This window comes from Mus pahari, chromosome 1, assembly GCF_900095145.1.
Source record: "Mus pahari chromosome 1, PAHARI_EIJ_v1.1, whole genome shotgun sequence".
NCBI classification, from domain to species: Eukaryota; Metazoa; Chordata; class Mammalia; order Rodentia; family Muridae; genus Mus; species Mus pahari.
Genome location: NC_034590.1, coordinates 43,837,472 through 43,855,708, shown reverse-complemented (window position 1 = coordinate 43,855,708; position 18,237 = coordinate 43,837,472). Strand labels below are relative to the sequence as shown.

Sequence of the window (18,237 nt, the reverse complement as noted above, 5' to 3'; positions counted from 1 at the left end):
AAAAAAATAGAACGATCAATGGTAAGAGATCTAATAACTTCAAAGGGGCAGAAATATTCTTTGTAAATACCATAAAAAATAGCTAATCCTTAATAAGGAGAAGAATGCAGTGGAGCGGATGTACTTGTGTGCCTTCCTGTGCTGTTTTTTGTGTGTTTTGTTTTTTAACCAACATGACACAACCTAGATATGCCTGAACAGAGAGGATTTCAATTGGAAAAAAAAAAAAATGCCTTCACAGGAATTGCCTGTAGGAATGTCTGTGGAGCATTTTTTTGAATACTAGTTGAGGTTAGATGACCCATCACACTGTGGACAGTACCATTCTTAGGCAGGTAGTCATAGGCTATGTAAGGTAGCAGGCTGAGCAGGCATGGGGCACAAGCCTGTAAGCTGCATTTCTCTATGGTCTCTGCTTTAATTTCTGCCTCCAGACTCCTGCCTAAGTTTCTATCCTGATTTTCCTCTTTGATAGATTATGCAACCCTTCTCTTTTCAAGTTGGTTTTGGTCAATGTTTAATCGGCAATAAAAACCAAAGTAGGATACCTCCCTCAAGTAAGATACCTCCCTCAACAACTGTACATAATACATACTTGCCCGTAATCATGTGATAAATATATGTATTGTTTCAATGTATATTTTCATTCTGACAGAGAACGAGGTATTAGACAGAAATTAACATGGAATCAAGGAGTATCAGCTTTGTACAATGAGCATGCAAACAAAGCCTGCAGTAGAGTTGTGCCTGTGTTCTTGGAAGTAAGACATTGTGGGAAAACTCTGCTAATTAAGGTCAATGTCCACCATGACCTGATATCCCCCGGGGCCTAGCACAATATGGAAGACTTCCTTTATTAGATAGGCTTCTCCTTCTCTGTCTTTGTCTGGAGAATTTAAAGCCTCCACATAGTCCTCTACCCGAGGAATGTCACAGTAGCCTTAATTAGACTATAGGATCAACTTCCTTTCTCCTGATTAGAATCTGGTCAGCTAGCACCTGAGATTCCTGAATCTCCCCATGCTAATGAGGCATTTCAGGTACCCTAAGCCCCCTGTCAATAAGCACTGCTGATCCTGGGTGTTCGGACCCTCAGTCCACCAAAACATTCTAACATAAGTCGATCTAAGTAAAGTTGATTTGCCTCCTGATTTGCTGGTCCTGGTGTGCTCATTCACTGAATGTACTCACAGGCTCCTGAAGGCCCTGTTTCTCATCTTTCCTTTAGGCCCACAATCCATGAAAGGAGACCCATAAGATATTGCTTCTGGAATATTCAAAATTTGCAAGAAAAGTTTCAAGAAGTTCCCAGAAAACTGTTATTTGATTAGTTAAACATTAACAGCAACCTTCTCATGTACACTTTCCTGTGCACTATATAAAAGTTTCAGAATGCACACACACACACACACACACATACACACACACACACACACACACACACATGAGGGGGGAAGAGAGAGAGATTTTAATGCTTTAAGAGACTTTGATAGAGGTGGTAGCTAAACATTGTCAGGAAAATATGATTGTAATATTTTATACCTAGCTAAACAGAAATCAAATTATAAACATAAACAAAAGACATACATACATTCAATAACGAAGGAAAATAAGTCACTATGAATCATTTTCCAAACAAAATTATGGTTTCACGCGAAGAAAATGAAGAGATTTTCCATGAAAAATGTAATAAATATTCCAGGAACAGAGTCATGTTCCTATAACCCCAGGGTGAGGGAGACCAAGGTAGGTAGATTTGGAGTCTGAGGCCTGCCAGGGCTACACAGTCAATTCCAGACCAGACTGGGTCACATGGAGATACTGTTTAAAACAAAAACAAACCAATAATAAATAAATTGACTTCATGCTTATTGGAAACTAAAAGTAATAACAGGAAATGGCAAAATCAAATCTGTCAATAGCAAAAATGCAAATAGGAAATATATATTGTAAGATAAACCTTGAGAGGAATATTAACTTTTGAACTGAGGGTAGATCCTTCAATTTTTGTTTGTTTGTTTGTTTGTTTGTTTGTTTGTTTTGAGACAGGGTTTCTCTGTGTAGTCCTGGCTGTCCTGGAACTCACTCTGTAGACCAGGCTGGCCTCAAACTCAGAAATCCCCCTACCTCTGCCTCCCGAGTGCTGGGATTAAAGGTGTGCGCCATCACACCCGGCCATCCTTCAATTTATTAAAAGAAAAAAGTTGAATCTGTTTTCAGCTTAATATCAAAACGTATCCTAAATTTATAAGTATTTCAAACAGAAATATCGGAAGCATTAAACTCAAACAAAATGTGAGGATATATGTTCAAAATAGAACAGGGAAAACATCCTTATGAAACATCAGACAGTGGAAATACAGGAGAAAACATTGGAAAATGTTTACAACTTATATCAAATGATCTTCCTTGACATATTACATGTTCTCCTAAGTGGCTGTGTCACTCTAAGGGCAAGATTAAAGGTCAAGATTCAGGCTTCTGAGAGAGGGTGAGAGGCTCCTGGTATTGAGCTATGAAGGGTCTGCTTAGACACGTTTTATCAAGTGGGAATGGGAGTTTAAACTAGGGTGTAGTACTTGTTAGATGTAACACTGCTAAAAATCAGTTTACAGGTTGAAGAAAATTGTATTCTCTCTTACTTCAACAACAGGAATCTATACTGGCTATATCTATAAAAATGGGGAGATTACTATTAAATTTTGAACCTGGACATTCTCTTGACTTGGCAATTTTACTTCTATGGAATTCATACTGCTGACAAAGACACATGGGAAATCATGTGCACACAAAGATATTCATGAAACAATAATTTGATAATAAAGGTTTATTAAATTTCAAAATGTCCATGAACAAAGGAAGATAAATGACAATTCTGTCTTACAATTGAATACAATGCAAAAAAAGGAGGAAAAAAAGAATTATTCTTTATAAAGTATATGAAAGACATCCAAGAGATATTATTAAATATAAAAAGAGTAGAGAAATGTATAGAAAATTCTATTGCTTCTGTTTTTAAGGAACTTATAGACCCAGAGCTATATTTGGAGACCAGTATGATCTTTAACACTATCTAGTAGAAGTAGTTAGCTTGGTGTGAAGTGAAGTAGAAGATGATGAACTGAATGAGAGATCTTCTGTTCAATGTTCTATTCCTGAAGTAATTCAGATACCTGTTCCCTAAGAACCTTTGCCCAACGACAGAGCAGGCAGGGAGTGGGCATCACAACATCAAAACACAGATGAATACTTCCCTTTCCTGGTCACATGGAAGCCACCGAAAAGTCACAGCATGACCAGGAACACATCTGTGTCAGTGCTGTTGTAAGTGCATCTGCACTAGCAGGCATTGAAGTCTCACAATCAATCCCAAGGTCATATGCTGTGGGCAAAACTCAGCAACAGACGGCTCTGTTGCTTGCTTGCATATGACTAGACAATATTTTGGTTGCTATTTTAAAATATATTCCCACTTATTAACAAGTATTTGAAAAAAAAAAAAAGGGATATGCTGGTTGAGGCCCCTACTTTTTTTTTTTTTTTTCTTTTCTGTGTTTCATGACTGCCATGGGAGTGGGGGTTGGGGGTTCGAGAACTGTATAGGTCAGTCAAGATGACACTGACTGATTAACACAGTTCTCAGAATGTTCATTGTAATTAACTGACACCTGGATGTGTTTAAGGAATGTTTGGATGAGCAAGAAATTTTCCTCTTACTCATTTAACAAAGGCCACAAAGGTTGCAAAAGAAAACCTTTTGCTCCATTTTTTTACCGTAGTGGTTCTCTAGGTAGAACTGTGGAATGCTTCCCATGGTAGAAGGGACTCTAGCCAGCCTGATCATGGCGAACATGGCTCTGCCAGGCCTTGCCCTCTCCCCAATTCCCTCCACCTCGATAAAAAACATTAGTTTACCTTCCTAAAGGTGGCCGCCAAGGTTTATTCCCTTATTTAGCAACTCCCCCAATCCTGGGGGGGGGGGGGGCGGTAACTACCAAAGTCTAGCTATCAAAGAATTGAAGTCCCCGCTATCAGAAGCTCACTTTAGCTCAGCTAATTAACATGCCCAATCAGCATTAAACTCCTTATCCTAACACAGCATTTCACCCTTTTGCCTTTACCTTTATAACTACCAGTTGCCTAGGGGTCACTGTCTCCTCCCTATCCAGAGGCACTCCTTTGTCCACACCCTCCCATCGCTGACAAATACCCCTTTTCCCCTCTCCCATAATCTCTTCCCCTTCTCCCTCTTCCTCTTGCTCCCATCTTTGTCTCATATTCTGCCTTTTCTTTTAAGGGGTCAAACAACTCTCCTTTGTGCTGAGAACTTGGTCTTGGGGTGTTCAGAGCAGATCCCTAAAGTTGTGACTGAAGTCTCTAGGCTTTCCAACAGCTTTTCTACAGTGGGTGGGGAAGCTTCCAATCACACCTTCTCCTGCATGCTCTCTCTGGAGATGCTTTTCTCTTTACCATAGATAAGATCTGGGTGGGGTTCCTTGGGGTGGGGTTCTGTGTCTCAGCTCTTGGACTTTCTTCACAACCTAATGGGCTGAGGAGATCAACTGACCTTTCTTTGACCTCCACTTTACTGCAAAACCCTTCCTTCAACCCTAGGGCAAAGAACATAGAATACTAAGAATTTAGAATACTCATATATTTGTTTTTCACCTGTGAAGAGAATCTGGTGACCCTTTCCCTATTTTCCACATCCAAAGTCACTCAAAGCAAAACAAAACAAAGCAAATGAAACCAAACCCCAAAACCCTCTGTGTCTCAGTGATGAAAAATAATGTTAACCAGGCTGAAGTTCTCCTGCTTAATCGTTAAGCTTACATTACTGCTGTCTTCCCTGGGGTAGACTTCAGATCATGGTAGCTGACATGTCTGAAATGAAAAAGGAAAGTTCCAGAGAACTTTCCTGGAACTTTGGTAGCTTACTGGTGACAAATTAACACAGTTTTCTTACACACAAACGTTAAACTGATTCTGGCATTTGAATTTCTATCTTAAGGTCAAAGGAGGTTTTGCCTGTGCCCTGGGTTACTTTGCCCCCTGACCCTACCTGCCCATGGGGGTTGGAGGTGAGATGGTACAGAGCCAATGATACAGTCTCTTCCAGCGGGTGAGACCATGCTGGGGGGGGGGGGGCGGGGAACCGAGCTTGGCTTTATGCAGGCTCTAGGAGATCCGAACACAGGTCCTCAGGCTTGCCTGAAAAACTTATTATTACCCACTGAGCTCTCTTTTCAGTACCGACAGAGTCCACTTCTGTTCCTCAGGTCTCAGGAGCCTACCTTCCCTTCAACCTACCACTTTGGTGGACCTCCACGCTACAAACACTTCTGAGAAGAACTTTCAGAGTCAATTCTGTCCTGCAGATCCAGTTGGAGAACACTGGACACTGGACTGTGAACTGTCTTGTTTGATGTCTCCAATTACTCAGATAATAAGAGTGGTTTTGGATAAAGTTCTATTGGCATTCAGTCTCTAGCTCGGGAGCTTCCATGCTCACCACAGCAGAATCAAGTGGTTACTCTAGAGATCATGTGTCCTTGAAAAGCTGAAGGATTTACTTACTGGCTTTTTATAGAAACAACTTGCTGACCCTTGTTCTATACTTCAAGAAGCCCGTGGTAATTGTTGATGTTGGAGGCACTTATTCTCCTGAGTAGGGCACATATCCCCATGCCCCTTCTGAAAGCAAATCTCTCACTGCCTTCTGCTCCATTACTCTTGTCTGCAATAGCAGTTTTAGGATTGAGAGGATCCCTTGTATAGTGGAAGGAGATGCTGAATTTATGGTTAGGTCTCAGGAAGCCGAGTAGGAGGAATGTTACCTTAACAGCTTCTCACATCCCAGCTGAAAGAATTTATTTAAACTTTCTCATAGAGTAGCTACAAAGTTCTAATGAGGCATCACACTTGGAGCCCCCTGGCACACAACAATCACCCCTTAATACTACTTGGCATTTTTTATTGGTTATTTTATTTATTTACATTTGAAATATTGTTCCCCTTCCCTGCTTGCCCTCTGTAAACCCCCATCCCATCCCTCTCCCCTTTGCCTCTAAGAGTGTGATCCCTCACCCACCCACCCACTCCTACCTCACTGCTCTAGCATCCTCCTACCCTGGGGCATCAAGCCTCCACAGGACCAAGGACCTCCCCTCCCAATGATGCCAAATAAGGCCATCTTCTGCTACATATGTAGCTGGAGCCATGGACTCATCCATGTATACTCTTTGGTTGTTGGTTTAATCTCTGGGGGTAGGGTGTGTCGTTAGTTGATATTGTTGTTCTTCCTATGGGGTTGCAATCCTGTTTAGCTCCTTCAGTCAGTCCTTCCCCTAATTCCTCAACTGGGGTCTCTGGGCTCAGTTCAATGGCTGGCTGAGAGTCAGGTGCTGGCGGAACCTCTCAGAGGGCAACTATACCAGGCTCCTGTCAGCAAGCACTTCTGGGCATCAGGAATAATGTCAGGGTTTGGTGTCTGCAGGTGGGATGGATCCCTAGGTGGGGCAGTCTCTGAATGGCCTTTCCTTTAGTCTCTGCTCCACTCTTTGTTCCTGCATTTTCTTTAGACAGGAAAATCTGCAGAAGGAAAAGTTAAGAGAGAGTTGGGTGGACACAAGGTATGGGATAGAAAGAACCCTGTGAGGAAGGGGCATGGCCAGCAAACCAGGAAAGGAACCTTAAGGTTTGTCTACTGAGATAGGAGTAAAGACTGCTTGCCCAGCGTGACTAGGAAGAGCTTTGCATCTGTGAACTGTACTCCACCTTTCTCATGCCAACTGAAGAATGACTAACTGCATTAGGTTTCGAGCAGCATTTAACTCTGTAGTCAGGTGGGGATGTTCTGTGTTGCTCAGAAGTTAGAATGAATATTGAGACAGCTAGCTGCATTTATTCCTGTGCCTGATACCTTTCAGCTCTTGTGAATACTGGACCAGAAAGGAACAGAAACTTATGTCTATTGCCGTCATCTTACCTTCTAGCTTTACGGTCATCTTAAATTCCTGCAATGAGTTCATTTTTAACTGTGGGTTTCTTTTTTGATTTATGTTTAACTGAGCAGTGACAAGCATCACCTATTGGACCGCTTGATGAAAGGTTAGTGTTTCAAAATTTCCTGTGGCCTCCTTGAGAATCTATCTCCTCTCCCATTTCCCCAACTCATTGCCTACCCCAATGATTTAGTAAAGAAAAGGCTGAATCAATGTTAAACATGGGGATGGGTGAATTATAAGTTAATATCATATCAAGCTACAGGTAGCCAAAGACCTTGAACATGGCATGAGCCAAAGCAGACTTCCATTGTGAGTTAACAGGGTGCATGCTTTAGGTTGTTCCTTCTTTGAGAATGAGGACATTTCTTAGATGCCATGAAGGAGGCTGATCAGGTCCCAACACTCAGGAGTCATTTTTCTACAAGGTCAAAGGAAGGAGGTGAGGGCTGATGAAATAGCTCAGTTGGTAAAGTGCTTACTGGCAAGCATGTAGGACCCAAGTTCAACCCCCAGTAGCTACTTAGTAAACCCCAACATGATAGTGTGACTCATAATTTCAGTCCGAGCAGATAGAGACAGGAGGATTCCTGGTGCCTGATGGCTAGCCAGGTTGCCTAATTAGTATATTTAAGACAATGAGAGTTCTTGTCGAAACAAAACAAAGCAAAAACGCAAGATGAACAACCAGTGAGCAACGGCATGCCACCAGAGACCAACCTCTGCTATCCACATTTGGGAACACAAGCACGCGCATGCGCCTGCACACACTAAACACACCCACACCACACCCACTTCACCAATCCTAGACATGTGCACACACATGCAAACACACAGAAGATAAAAGTGACAAAATGTACAGAGATGGGAGGGAGGCATGAAGGACGGGGGTGGGGTAAGGAGAAGAGAAGGAGGAGCTAGGAATAGAGGAACAGGGAGTAGGAAGAGAGAGAGAAAAGGAGGAGCCAGCATGGAGTTCCTAGTCACACATTGTTTTTCTATAAGAAGTTCTGTGAATAGGGTTTTCCAAATCCCTGGATGGAACTCACCTAGATAACCAAGGGAAAAAACCCTCATTCACAAGATCGCACTATAGTACTAACTACTATGGTAAAAGTACACAGTGCACTAAGAAACAAAGCAACAGCAAATCCAGTAGATCAGAGAACTAGGTCTCTAATCTGGTCCAGTTCCCTGTTGAACTCTCCATCCCATACACACATTGGCAGTTAAAGTTGTATCTGCTGTGGTTAAAAGCTAGAAGTGCATCCTGGATACACACCGATTTGAAGTTCTTATATACAGATGAGCCAAAAGTCTTCCATTTTAAATATACTACCATCAAAGGAAATGGTCACATCAAGAATATTCAGCAATCACCAGTGCTTCCTTGTCCTCAAAATGTCTAACCAGGGTCCAGTTTCCCTATTCCTTATCCCACACAGAGCTTTAATCAACATTAGTGAAGAAAGTCTAACTCCAACATGGCTTGCCCAAGCCATGGCATTAGGCCTGCCTAGATGGGAGGGGAAGAAGCCATGGGAATAGGGAAAGAAGTTGGGGAGAGGAATGAATGAACAAATAGCAGCACAGGCCTGCAGGTGCCTTGTCCCCTTGGAAGAGGCTCACCCTCCATGAAGAAGACAATAAGGGTGCTCCATCACTCTCAGGCTGAGTCTGCTGGTATTTAGCCTTAGCAGCACCCTGGAACCTAGTGTTCTGCACAGCAGATTTCTTACACAGACCACTGGATCTCTGCTTGAGACACAAGTTCAAATGAAGTCCATGTAAAGGACCAGTATTTGGACATCTGGATCCCAAATAGTTTCAAGGCACTGTAGGTTTCTTGGCAAATAAATGGGGCTTAAGGAAGGACTGGTTTCTTAAAATTTAAAGCCTCATTGGCTAGAGAAGTTAGAGAACATCTCACTTAAAGTTACTACTAACTTCAAAATGGCCAGGGATAGATAGATGGCCCTTAGCTCTCCATAGCTTAAGTGCAGAAGTTCCCTGTGTTTGAGTCTCTAAGGGTCAGGTGACTTACTTATGGCAGGAGAAACAGTGTTGTCTCTCTCCTGAAAATGTCAAATCAAAAATGGCTGAATGATTTTACACTTGGAAAAGATCAGTTATTTGACGCACCAGGAACTGGGCTTCAGTTTACATAGCCCCACCTAGAGTTTGGCTGTTTTGGTGATGAACAGAGAGACTTCTAACAGAAGTGATGTTTCAAAAGTAAAGGAATGGCCACAGGTGAAGCCTAACCAACCACTGGAGCTTGCTGTAAACCTTTCCCATTGTACATAATTAGTTAAAGGCCCACCTAGCTTATCTTTGTAGGCATTTAAGAGCTCCCTGGGAACAGCATCATGGAGATGTCATCTTCATCTTGAAAAAAAAAAAAAAAAAAGCCACACCAACAAAGGGTACCTTTGACTCTGGCCTTTGGAGCAGCTCTTGAAGAAGATCGCCCCTTCACTATGATGCAGATTGAATAAGGTCAAACTTCTATTCCTTCTCTATGAAGGAGCTGATTATGTGCATCATTCCCTCTCTGAGATGTTTCATGGGAGAAACATATAAACAAAAATCCATACTGATTTTTAAAACAAACTTTGTAAGAATCTGTGTCTGCACATGCCAAGATGTAAAACAAAGTCACACAAAGGGTGACTTTGATGTCTTCCCCTTTTAAAGTGAGTGTAAGGGAAGTGTGAGTATCCATAGAAATCATTCACAACAAACATCGAAAATGCCTTTTGACTGCAGGCTCATTAATCGCCACTTGTTAGATACACATTGTCTAAGATAACTTTCAAGTCTACTGCTTCGTCCTCCAGACCCATATTAGGATTGTTAAGTCACCCCATGGATGTTCTAACAATATTCCATCCAGGGAGGACTAGATTTGAGCTCCCTTCGTTATAGGAGAGCAGAGGCAGTAACTGGAGGACCTGGTTAAACATTTCTGAAGATGGGGTAAATTGGAACTATTTGGCTTGTTTAGGGATAGTGGGGTTGACCACAATCATGGCACACCGAGAAAAAACTAGTTGCTGTCCATTTAAAGAAAACTGGCCCTCCACCTTTGTCAGACCCATGATGTTGGCAAGAGTGAGCTGGGAACTTGGAGAGCATCTGGTCTGGATCCCACGGTGAGCAGTAATAACCAAGAGGAGGCATTGCTCACAGCAGGTGTGCACAGGTGGGAGAGGAGCGGGAAGCAGGCCCAGTGTGGTATGGGAGTTGCAGAACACAGACTGGTTTCACAAAGTCCTGAAATTACTTCAAGGGACTTGGAGGGCTATTAATTTTTAGCAGTCAGGCCTGTGGGTGCCCAAATGCCATAATTAGGACATTAAAAGTAAATGTGATAGAACTTTATATTGAACCAAATGCTTCCTCAATAGGGGCCATGGAATAAAAACATTTTCTGATATTAAAAGGATATGAAATTTTATTTTAGGCACAGATAAGATCTGAATAATCTATGTATCTTCACAGATACAAATGAACAATGGGCCACAGGCTGAGAAAATGGAATATAGTCTCTTTCTACGGATTCCCAGAGATAACGGGTAACTAATTACTTTCTTTTGCAGAACATATTCCAGACATCCTAGGCAACAGATCTGAAGAAAGCAATTTTGCAGCGGCCCTGCTACCTCCAGATCCTGAGACGCTGGGGAGCACTTGCCAGTGGGAGCTTGAGGATGTCACGCGACCCGTGAGTTTTGGATGGGATACATTTGTAGAGAGATTCACTGGAAGGGTTGGATTCTTGTGCTTGCAGCCTTTTCTACGGTGTGACTCAGTTTCAGGAAGGCTCTGCAGGATGGTTTTGGCCTTAGTAGTGGGAGCTATAAGCTGAGGATCTGAAATTGGGAGATGGGAGCCCTTAGAGGAATACTCGCTAATGAGGATCAACTGGCAGGACACATGGAAATAGAATGGAGTGCTTGTTCATAAGGAGTTGGAGATGAGTTCAGTCACCAATGTGGGGGATCTTTTGGATATGTGTGCTTGCAGGAAGCTGCATATGATATGTGGAGGCCAAAATCCATATGATTGATATGTGGAGGCCAGGAATCAATCTAAGACTCTCTTCACTTTGTAAGAAGCCTCTCTCCTCCCTCCCTCCCTCCCTCCCTCCCTCCCTCCCTCCCTCCTTTCTTTCTTTCTTTCTTTCTTTCTTTCTTTTCTTTCTTTCTTTCATACTGTCTCACTAGTCTGGATCTATTCAAGTAGGCTAGACTGGCTGGCCAGTGATTTCCCACGTATCAATCCTTCTCCCCTGTCACACATTGAGATTAAAAATACATATCCAGCAATCGGGAGGCAGAGGCAGGCAGATTTCTGAGTTTGAGGCCAGCCTGGTCTACAAAGTGAGTTCCAGGACAGCCAGGGCTATACAGAGAAACCCTGTCTCAAAAAACCAAAAACCAAAACCAAAAACAAAAACAAACAAAAAAACAAAACAAACAAACAAACAAAAAACATGCCCATGAATACTGCTCTTCTTCATGGGATTGGAGATGGAATTTCAGCCCTTATCCTTGTACATCCATCAGATGCTCTTCCAACTGAAGTAACTTTCTTGCCCCTATTTTCTAATGCCCCGAAAAATCTCAAGAGCACTGGGAAGTCCAAAATGAAACAAATGTCATCTTTAACTTCTATCACAGTTGACTGGAAGCAAAAGTTCTGTTTGATTACCACCATTGCCACTAACTTGTTCCTTACTTCAAAATAAGAGAAAAGACATCTATTAGAGTCAGAAACCATGTTAGGCAAAGGAAGGGAGGGACCAGGGCTATCTAGAGGAGGGGCAAGGAGTTTTAATTCTGATGACTTAAAAGATACTGCAATTATGTCAGACATGGGACTCACTGCTGTGAAACTACTTTTAAGAGTAAAATTACTGGGGATTGATTTGTTCTGTGGGAGAGAATAGAAAACTCATGGGCCTGCCCTTAAGGTCCTGAGACAGAGGAAGACATTCCATCCTACAAATGTTCGAAGAAGAGCAGTCTGTGGGGCAGAGTGTGCACACCTGTCACGACTCCAAGGGAAAGTCTTTCATTTAACGCAACTTGTTAGTCACTCCTGCCCAGGACACATCACTAATACTCAGTAGCTTGGCACCTGCTTCACTTATTTTTGTCCTCTCTAGAGTGACCGTTTTGAAAAACCACCTGAGAGTTTCTCTGTAGCCATCATCTCCCTGCCACATGTATATTGTCCATTGGTCCCTTCTGGTACTGGGCACTGTGTGTCTCTAGCTGTAGATACACTCCAATTCACTCCCCCCAGAAGCCCCTCTGAAGACTGGATAAAGCCTCACATTAACAAGCTTAGCTCTAGGGCTGAGGTCCAATAAAGTGTGGATGGGTGTAGCTGGCTTTCTCGTCTTTCTCCATTCTCATTCCTGTACCGCTGGTGGATTTGCAGATGACACATCACCCCCCACACACACACACCTCCAGTAAAACCTTGCCAGTATAACAATTGAAGACGTAAATGGCTATTGGAAATTTTATAGAGTTTGTAATATAGAGCTACCTTTATGCTTTAAGTATTAAGTAAAGAACCTACTCTCCATGTATTCGGTATCTGTTTAAAATTCATCACATGATTCTGATGCTGTGGCTCAACAATTTGATATCTTCAAGGCAAAGGGGGCACTTACCATCCACTGCATTTCACTGGAAGGTAAATGAAGCTGGTCTGGGCACTTTAGTTAGCAGAGTGTATGCTATATTAAATTGGATATAAGTGATCATGAGAAACAGAAAAGCAAGCCTCAAACTCTAAATGCAAGCTTTAAAATATACTTAGCTGAAATAATAAGGAAGACTATATAATTTATTATGAACTTCAGTGGAATTGCAAAAGGTGTGGGCGGTCAGAATCTTTCAATGTTCTTGTCTCTTTGGTCACCTTGACAGCTAAATTATTAGGAGGCAGAATGAGAACATATTTTATAGCCAAGAAGGTGGGCTTCTCAAAAAATAATGTTAAGGTTAAGCTAATTTATTGAAAATTTGGATAGACATGTTCTTAATTTCCTTATGACTGGCTCTGACCTCTGTGGAGGAAAGACTTTTAAAATTTGTTATTTCTGTCTTTCCTGAGTAATTTGTTTAGTGTGAAGAGGTTTTATTATTTTTTTATACTTGTTTTTCTTATTTGAAGGAAGTCTAAGCTTACTTTTTAGTTGTTATATTGGTTTATCTCCAAGTTTCAATTGTATTCAAACTGTATGTACCAGGCTAAAGGCTCTATACCAGGTTAATATACAAGGTTACAGTATAGGATTCCTTACTTAGAAGAGTGGTAAGATTATGCATTTTGAAGTCATACTTAGATCTTTTTGTTTGGTTGGTTGGCTGATTGTTTGTTTTGTTTTGTTTTGTTTTGTTTTGTTTTGTTTTGTTTTGTTTTTGGAGACAGGGTTTCTGTGTATAGATAGTCCTGGCTGTCCTGGAACTTGCTCTATAGACCAGGCTGGCCTTGAACTCAGAAATCCACCTGCCTCTGCCTCCCAAGCACTGGGATTACAGGCATGCACCACCACTGCCCGGCCATCCTTAGATCTTAAATATGAAGCAAGCTATGTGATTTTGTGACCAATTACCATCTCTCTCTCTCTCTCTCTCTCTCTCTCTCTCTCTCTCTCTCTCTCTCTCTCCTCTCCTCTCCTCTCCTCTCCTCTCCTCTCTTCTCTCTCCCTCTCTCCCTCCCTCTCTCTTTCTCTTTACAGATTTCTCCTGTAATTTTCTGGTTTCATAATAATTTGAACTTGATATCATTACAAAACACTGTCGTCAGGGACTAGAAATGGAGATTACGCAGCATAGCTGGTATGATGTGAGTGCATTAAAAATGAGCAAGCACTTGGATGTACTGCCTCAGGAGTGAATGTGAAACACCTGAAAAGCCCTGTCAATTTCCATCAGTGCTCAAGAGCATGGAGACCAAGTGATTCCCTTGTGGTCTACTTATTGCTAATCACCAGTTAGTCTACCTTCCCATTATGTTTAAGGAACTAGCTGAGGTGAGCATCACAGCTACTGATGTAGGGGACTCTAATGGATTAAGAACATGTCTTCACAGCTGCCAGAACTTGCTGTTATTATCCCATGATCACCACCACAAAGAATTGTACAATTGCGAACTTCATATCATTATACTTGTTGGGTACCATTACATTTGGAAGAACCATATTATTTTTGTTTTGTTTCCAACACATCACTATTAGTGAAACAAACAAACAAACAAACAAACAAACACCCACAGAAATTCTGGGCAAAGACAGAACTCTAACAAAGGCTGCCTTCCCTAAACTCTCATCTACCAGGCTTCCTGGAAGTTACTGATTACATGGAGGCTGAAACAGTTGAGACACTGCCTTTTTTTAAAATAATAAAATCTTTTATTAGATATTTTCTTTATTTACATTTCAAATGTTATCTTCTTTCCTGATTTCCCCTCTGAAAACCCCCTATCCATCTCCCCTTCCCCTTCCCTGCTTACCAACTCACCTACGCCTGCTTCCCTGTCCTAGCATTCCCCTACAGTGGGGCATCCAGCCTTCACAAGACCAAGGACCTCTCCTCCCACTGTTGTCTGTCAAGGCCATTCTTTGCTACATATGTGGCTAGAGCCATGGGTCCCTCAATGTGTACCCTTTTATTGGTGGATTAGTCCCTGGGACCTAATATTGGTTGGTTCATATTGTTGTTCCTCCTATGGGCTGCAAGCCTTTCAGCTCCTTCTGTCCTTTCTCTAGCTCTTCCATTGAGGACACTGTGTTCAGTCCAATTGGTGGCTGTGAGCATCCACCTCTGTAATTGTCAGGCACTGGCAGAGCCTCTCAGGAGACAGCTGTATCAGGCACCTGTCAGCTAGCACTTGTTTGGTAATTGCATATGGGATGGATCCCCAGGTGGGGCAGTCTCTAGGTGGTCTTTCCTTCAGTCTCTGCTCCACACTTTGTCTCTGTCTCTCCTCCCTTGGGTATTTTGTTCCCCCTTTTAAGAAGGACCGAAGTATCCACATTTTGGTCTTCCTTCTTGAACTTCATGTGGTCTGTGAATTGTATCTTGGGTATTTGGAGCTTTTGGGCTAACATCCACTTATCAGTGAGTGCATACCAAGTGTGTTCTTTTGTGATTGGGTTACCTCACTCAGGATGATATTTTCTAGTTCTATCCTCTGCCTTAATCATAGCTTTCTATGTGATGTGATCAGATAATCAAGCATATTCTACCACTTTGGAAGTCAACATTTCCTCTAAAGATGATCTAAAAATGATTAAAGAGTGAAAACAAAATGCAAAACAATATTAGTCAGGTATAATCAAAGAGACAAAATATTAATATTAGCAATGGATGACTAAATTTACCTATATGTGATATATACTTACTAATATATACAAGCACAGTATCCTGTTCTCGTGCACTGGGAAGAGTGGATTATATGGACTTATAAAGGCTGCATGTGCCAGAGCATGAGTTCTGCCGAATAGCCAGGAAGAGAGGAGAGACAGGAAAAGACTACAGGTGGGTAAATATTAGCTCATGTTGAATGGTGTAAATGTGTGTCAGTATTTGTTTCTTCCAGCTTGCAGCCATATTCCTGAAGCTGGGTCCTTCATCATCACTACACACGTTTAGCCCAGGGATTCATAAACCTCCTGTAGGATCAACAGGCAAGGAGAAAGCTATGGCCAAAGCAGCTGCTGGCTCACATCAGCAAGTCAGAACAGCAGGCAGGCAATATTGTGTGAGATGGCTCTCTACATCTAGTGATTAAATAATTTTCTTATTATTGTTATTGTCTTCTACATCTCTAATGAGTCACATGCTATATCCTATCCTAAAAGGAAACTCCCGAGTCAAGTCTTGAAATTCTGGGAATATTGGTTCTGACTTTATGGCCAGTACGGAAGACAGAAAAGATGTAAGGAAGCCTGGTCTCCATGTATTTACCAAATTCTACCCACTGCTGTGAACTGCCTGCCTATAAAGACAGAATGGAAAGAGAGTCAAAGGTTAGTGAGCAACTAGACTGCCTCTCCCATATAAATATAATGTTTTGCATAGCTCTGAGATACCAGCTAAGGAAGAACAGTCCACCCAAGGCTATTGGAATAGGTTGAACACCAGATGCTGTTGCTAAGAGACAAATGTGCAAAGACAGCTCTTTCAAGTGAAAACAATTCAACAAGATTTTTGGTGTTAGTTATCTGAACGTAAGACCTGTGATTTCTCTTTCTAATTTGAGCCTGAGGTCTTCCTATGGAGTGTAGCCCTCAGCCCACATAACCGCCTTTTCAGGGATGCCTTCAGTGGAGTTGAGGAGTTAGATAAGATACAAGGAGGGGCTAAAACCAAAATACATTCAGCAAAAGAAAGCAACCACTTACAGATTCCGGGGAGGTCAGGGTTTCAGACAGGAAGACAGGACCTGGTAGCAAGTATCACCTGCAAAAAGCATCATCAAGAGGTAGTGAGCAAGAGACGTTGCGCCCCAGGTACCATGCCCTTGAACTGATGATCCTGAAGAGTAGTGATGCACACAGTACCATGTGTTGCTTTGAGTCAGTGGGAAGAACGAGCATGTCCAGGACAACTCAAACACTGGAGGAGAAGGTTCAAATAGGCATGAGGTGTTGGGCTATAATTCAAGTTCACACATCTTAGGTCAGCCCTGGCAATAGGTGCCATGTAGCAATTCTATTAACCCAATTTATGAGAAAATTCCAGAAAAAAAAAAAAAAGACAGAGAAGCTGTCCATTTAAGCAGGATGTTTGCAGAGAAAACTCAAGCCTGACAATCAAGGACTTGTGATTGTGCCTTTCTATGTAACCGTTATCCTTCTCCGGATCTAGGTATAAGCAATGGCATGGTGACTGATGGAGAGCCTGGGTGCAGCCTTAGGCAGCTCTTTCCACCGGCTCTTGCCTGTGCTCCTAGAAGCCGAATAATGGGCTCTCTTTTCCAACACAGGATGCTGTGTGTAGTGATTCCCATATCTCCAGAGTAGAGGCCTCCCTGCTTGGACCTGACAAGGAAGAATGCGTATCGTCCCAACGCTAGGACTTTAAACAATATGAAACATCTAGATATGCTTTTGTAAGCTCTGAAATCGAAAGGGAGCAAGTGGGCTCTATGAGCCTTTCAGGCAAAAACATATTTATATAAGAATACAGTGAAAATCTGGGACAGGGGTACGGGGTCACCTTGGACTGAGATGTAATGGATATGCCTGAATCTTCATGAGAATCGAAGTTTTCCTACAATCTGTACAACTCAATGGCAACTTAACACATACCATAGACTTCTTGTTCAAAATGATGAGCTTAAAATCCAATATATACCATATTAAGTGGCTGAACTCTCGGTTTACTTGTCTCAGAGAGACAAAGATGACAGGGTCTTCTCCTTTATTATATTGTCTATCATCAACCAATATATGTGTGAATGAATGTGTGGAAGTTAATGTATCCGAGAACAAAATATCACTGGGACCCATACTCCATGGCCAGCTTGAATTTCATTCCTGATACTTGTATCTGAATACGCTTGTTCAGTGGTGAACTCCCCATGTGTTTATTTGTTCTATTGGTTCTGGTTTTGTGTATATTGTGTATAAGGCCCTAAATGTTAGAGCAGCATCCTCTCTCTTTGCGGCAGGGTTGAGTGCAGTAGCCTAGACTATGCAGCTCTCAAGTGAGGGCTGGCCTGGACTGGGAGGTCAGGCCTAGGAAGCTGCAGCTCTGGTGCTTGCTTAAGTCCGCGAGTCTCTGGAATGTAACGTAGGACTTGGCTTAGTCTTGAAACCAAATAGCCAGGTTCCTGAATGAAAAGGAAGCTTTATATGGGCGTTGTGGGGGGAAAAAAATCAGCACATTTTGAAAGTATGCTGAGTTTTTAGATAATAAAACAAATGGCAGTCACAGGAAACATACTCATAAATAGTTACTGGTTAGGGCATACTGCTTTGTCGCACGGGACTCTTATGGAAGGGACACACGGACATTCATTCACAAGTTCTGAGTTTTGACGTTTGGGAAAGGGAAAGGTGAAGCGAAACTGTCCATGAAGGACAATGGGCCAATTTAAAAACTCCATAGGTGGATCAAAGACCTCCACATAAAACCAGAGACACTGAAATTGATAGAGGAGAAAGTGGGGAAAAACCTCGAAGATATGGGCACAGGGAAAA

At 42.1% G+C, this 18,237-nt stretch overlaps 1 long non-coding RNA gene across 1 annotated transcript in view; it reads right to left on the bottom strand.

Annotated features, from left to right (window-relative positions):
• The window catches only part of LOC110316134, a 56,655-nt gene that overhangs the window by 30,126 nt on the left and 8,292 nt on the right, over positions 1-18,237 (bottom strand). Inside the window, exon 2 of the long non-coding RNA XR_002380255.1 lies at positions 16,435-16,492. This is a non-coding gene — a long non-coding RNA (uncharacterized LOC110316134). The remainder of the gene's footprint in view (positions 1-16,434; positions 16,493-18,237) is intronic.